Source organism: Delphinapterus leucas, chromosome 18 (genome assembly GCF_059928025.1).
Source record: "Delphinapterus leucas isolate spDelLeu-1000000601 "Yukka" chromosome 18, BTC_Dleu_Yukka2, whole genome shotgun sequence".
Classification (NCBI taxonomy): domain Eukaryota; kingdom Metazoa; phylum Chordata; class Mammalia; order Artiodactyla; family Monodontidae; genus Delphinapterus; species Delphinapterus leucas.
Window position 1 is genome coordinate 49916228 of NC_143146.1, and position 5425 is coordinate 49921652.

A 5425-nucleotide genomic window follows, 5' to 3' on the forward strand; every position below is an offset into this window, starting at 1 on the left:
CACATTCTTACATATACATATCTTACTAATGTTATCATAGTGACTACAATGTGTGTGTGTTCTGTTTCTTTGGAGAACTGTAACTGATACAGATTTCGGTAACAGGATTGGTTCTAAAAGAACAGAATCTTACGGATGAGCTTTCTGGATTTTTTCTGGGCTTTCTAGAATCCTAGAATTGGTTCTCTAGTCTGAATAGTTTTAAAGGCACTAATAACCCTATTTCCAGTGCTAAAGAAGTCACTGACAGTCAATGTCATGATGCAGCAACAGAGATATGCAAAATATCACTATTGGGTATTTGTAATTAAATACTTATAAAAGGCATTGTTCTGGGTCACCATGTAGTTGATACCTTAAACATTTCAGCTAAACTAATGAGTTTAAATAAATTGACTTGTTACTGCTCTTTGAGTTCTCTCACTTCGCTGCATTCAGATCATTCTTAATAGATATATTGGTTATTTTCATGAAAACTATAAATGTTGTCAGAGTTATACTAAGAAATTTAACTACTATGTCTCCTAAATACTGTCTGGCACCTCCTTTTCGGTCACAATTCCTCTTCCTTATCCCCTAAAACAGAAATTCTACTCCTTTACTTGTGAAAACCTGCCATCTCTTTGGCACATAGTGAGATCTACATCTATATCTCTATCTATCCACATATCTGTATATAACATTATACATATTATATCTATGTTATACATAGATATATCATAATTTTATATGTTGTCAGTTTATAGTTATTATAAAAAAAGCATCTCCATTAATTATTTCCTTTGTGTTTTCCAAGAACAATAAATGTCCTTTTACATGTGCCCTCCTGAGCTTTGATTTGTCTCATTTTTGAGCATGTTCACAAATACATGTTTTACTGTATTTTTGCTGTTGCTGCTATCTTTCTTGGTCAAAATTCATTTTTATTAATAAAAATAAACACTTATTCCAGTTTCAATCATTATGCTGGAAGTTACTAATTAAAAAATATAAATAATCACTTAATAATCCTGTTTTAACTAAGACAACAAAACTGTGGCTTAAAAAATAAAAGTATTCAGCACCATTTGATCATATACCTTTCAGACTTTGTTCTTAAAGTTTCTGGAACTTTCCTGTCTGTGAAGTACAGGAGTTGCTGAGTTATGTGAGGAACTCTCTCTGTGGCAACCAAAGAGAAGTTAAGCAATCAGTCTATATTCAGCCTGCTAACTTGGACTATACAATGTTCCCTTCCTCTCCACTCTAGCTCAGGAGGGACATGCTTCTAAGCACTGAGGTATGAAGAGTCCAACTGTTATTAGTTGGAAAGACCAGTTCTAATAGCAAATAATGGTAAATCTCCAACACAGATGCTACTGTCCTTAATGTCCTGTGGTTTTAGGAAATTATGTAAATATTTTGGATTTAGTTCAAGTTATTCAGAAATAAAACATGTTTAATAACGTTAAACTACTCTGCCAGAGTAGGTGTCTGCTGGTTTAGTATCCTTATAAAAGAAAAAAATATATATATGTAAAATACATGTAGGTAAATCATAGTCTTAAAGTATACTTAGAATACTGCTTTATTTAAATCAAAATCTAATAAAATGTCTTCAATTAGAAGAAGCTAATGAAACTAAATCCAAAGTTATGACAAGGGAGACTTGCTCTCAGTTAAAGTTGTATTGCTTAGAGAACTTAAAGCCATTCTAGGCAAGGTTAAGGTGGCACTTCCTTATTATTTACTACACATAATTTCAATCAGGTTGGGCCAGTAATGAGCATTTCTAAATACAATATTTCAGAAAAGTCCATAGAAGTGTTTCAAAGACTTTTATGCAAAAGAATGTCTGTCTGTCTTTCTGTTTCGGTGAGTAGTATGCCCATCAGAATTTCCTAATAACACAAAGAAAAAGGCCTGATCAGATGTCACACCTGATCAGATGTCAAAGGAATGGGAGGTGAACTATTAGGTCACCCGTAGAGCTTCTGCTAGCCTTTTAGTATATGCTGTTCACCAGTGTGAGTCAGGTGGACTTTTGTGAGAGAATAGTGTTTGGTAGCCAGGAGATTTTTGTGGCATTTCTTCCTAAGTGGAATACACAACAGATAAGGGAATAGGGGAGGTAATACAGGGAAGTTAGTCTTCCCAGCTCAGAAGGAGTTGATGAAGCCCATATATGTATCCAAGAAACCCATGGGATCCTCTAGCTGTGGATAGTGGCTAATGTGGTCATCCAGAATGACACTGTGGACTGCAGCAGCATTTTCCTGTACAGCTCCGAAAACTCTGGATAGGGATTTACCAGATCCAATGGCCCTTAGATAAAATGAATGGGAATAGATACAATGACAAGAGCTCTCACCCAGTGTCTTCTAAACTTTTTCATCTGATTGATATACTGCAATAGACTGTCGATAACGAAGTTCCTGTCATTGTGGTGTATCCCTGCCCACATGTCCCACAGCTCACTCTCACTCTCAGAGGGTCAGGTGTACAGCCCCAAATCTGAGGAGAAACCTCAAGAGAATACAAAGTTCATCAGTCACGTGAGGATGGGTGACAGCATGCCTCCATCTTTGAGAAGGTTTTGGAGAAGGAGAAGAAGGTGAGCTTCAAGAAATATACCTCCATTTGACAGACAGAGACTCTTAATGGTAAGCTGACCAGATCTATTCTGCTTGAACCTATAGAGCAGCTCCTGAGCAAAGATATCCCCACAGACATGAGACAACAAGTTGATCCTACAGTTCTGGAACCCCAGATGCCGCAAAAGCGCCTCCACGATGCTGGCCTGCTCAAATATGGAATAGTCATGTGGTCTTGGTTTGTCACTGAAGCCAAAACCTAGGAAATTGAGGACAATCACTCAATGAAACCTGAGGGTCAGACTTCCCATATCTTGTACCAATCATAGCTGGACATTGTAAAACCATATAAAAGCACGACTATCTCCGGACTTCAAACCACACCCACAGAGTCTTAGTAGAAGATACTCAGTCCCTTTTAGGTAAAAAAAATTGCCTGATGACTTCCATGATTGAAGAAGAGAGGAAAGCTGGGGGTGGCGGGAGGAGGGGCGGCGATGTGCAGATAGGCCGCAAGCAGGGGCATAGCCAATAACCCCACCTTAACCCACCACTCCCTCATCCTGATTCTGGTAAGACTTGGGCTTCAAGACTCCGTGTTTGGGGGACAACTGTTGCTGCTGTCTTTAAGTGTTTTTATTATTTTTTCTTTTTTTTCTAACTTTATTGTGGAATAATTGACATAAAAATTTGTATATATTTAAAGTGTGTAACTTGATGATTTGATATACATATACATTGTGGAATGATTAACAAGATCAAGACAATTAATATGGTCATCACCTCACATAAGTGATGTAGTTAACTATTTATTCCCTGATTGTTTTGATTTAAAGGAATCTAAAGTCATAATACTGAGTCATTGCATAAATAAGTTACCTTGAAGAGAGTCTTTTTTCTTTCTAAATTTAATATTAACAAGCTCAATATCTAGACTGGTAATAAATCCCTTGATTTATCCCATTAAGGTGCATGTCTTTTAATTTTGTGTTCTTGTGTAAGTTTTATTTCAGCTGTAAGCACTCTTTGCAGAATATTAGTACTTTAGCAAATGTTTGTCTATTTCTCTAACAGTGCTAGAAGGATGTGAAGCATTTAATGATTTTGATATGGAACCCATATTCATGATGAAAACTAAGACAATGTTTCTTTCCTTTCTACACCAGGGATGGCTTCAGGTGTAATTTTGACTAGAGTTTTTCTCACTAGGGTAGGGAGCTCTATTGTTGAGGTATTTTTTGGTTTTTTGTTTTTGTTTCCAATTTTGCAAAGAAATAGTAGGCATATTCCTTCGGGCTCTCTTAACTCAGTTATGAAACTGATTGCCCATTCCTCTAATATGCTTGGAAATACAAAAAACAAAAAAACAAAAAAACAAACAAAACAAAACAAAACACTGAAGCCATTTTCTGCTCATTATGGTTCTATAGAAATACAAAATCATCATGTCTATTGAGCAAAGACACTTTGAACTCTTCCCCAAAGTGAAGGATTAGTTCCTTCTGAAACTTTTATAAGTGCTGTGGCCTTAATATGAAAATTGTTTTAAGTTGGAAGTCACTCAGACTGGCTTATTTTAATAAAAGTCCATCCTGGGGAACAGGCTGCACATAATTGACAGCAGTTCACCATCCTTTTGGTTGATCTTTGGTTACTTGACCTCCCTAACTTAAAATAATTGAGTCAACAACCCCTGCTTATCACAATAAATAAACTTTATAATCATTCTTCTATCTTCATATGCTTCATTTAACTCAGTATCCTCTTCTGGACTGCCACAGAGATACCTGTGACCAATACTAACTGTCATGGTTACATGACTGCCTGTTCACTGCCTCCAAACTCCCTTACCTTCTACTCTTCTGCTAGAAGTACTTTCTCCATTTGAAAATATTGTATCAACATCTCTTTCTGGCATGAAACAGTACTCCAGCTCACCTGCTATAATTCTTAATCTGGATCTTAAGAAAAAGATCAATATGTACTAAATAGAATAGTCATTGACTTCCATAGACTCCATAAGAGGTAACTAATTTTCTCTAAAAATAATATATCAGAAAATAATTTAGGGCAATGAATTAGCCATAATATAGCCTTAATATTTATTTTGGGTATACTGGACCTAAAATATATTCCTGCTTAGATTACTACAGTGACAGGAGATACTCCATAAATTACATAACCCTTTGACTGCTGCTGCTGAAGACTCAGACTTTTACAGGTTTGTTATTTCTCCAAACTCCATGAAAGAATAAACCTCCAACCATTGTGAATTTCAATGCTCACACTCTTAGATCCTTGTAGAAGACAGTTGGGCTAGAGACCAAGAGGGGAATGCTTCATTTACTCTAATGCATAAATTTTCTACTTGAGCTGCTATGCTATGTGACTCTAAATTGGCTATCTCCACATTTGGGAATAACACTAAGGACTATGTTGGGTGAGCCACCAGTGTGTGGTGAAAACATACACAAATAATTAAATCAGAATTTTGACATTTGATTTACATTCATTTTTATGTATTTTTTAAAATGTATATCTTGTATATATTTTTCAATGTACATTTTGTACTAGAACCATAGGGTATATAAATAATTTGCATGTAAGTGTGTATTTATTAAGGTGTAGTCAAAAAAAAATTGTTTTTTACGTGTGGAGCTAAACAATAAGGAAATTTGTAGAAACTGCTTCTCCAAAGGACTGTTTTAACTCCACAGTTCCAGATACCTGGGAGCCTGTCATGAGCTCCAAAAAGTAGACCAAAAATTGATTTGTGATTTTGAAGGAACTTCCAAAGTGTTTTCTAGAGTGGTTATATGTTTTTACCTTTTCATCATTAAGGGTTGAGTGTT

At 35.8% G+C, this 5425-nt stretch overlaps 1 pseudogene; it reads right to left on the reverse strand.

Moving 5' to 3' along the window:
- Positions 1 to 1830: 1830 nt before the first annotated feature.
- LOC149746851 (mesoderm-specific transcript homolog protein pseudogene) lies at positions 1831 to 4556 on the reverse strand (annotated as a pseudogene).
- Between the last annotated feature and the right edge of the window lie 869 nt (positions 4557 to 5425).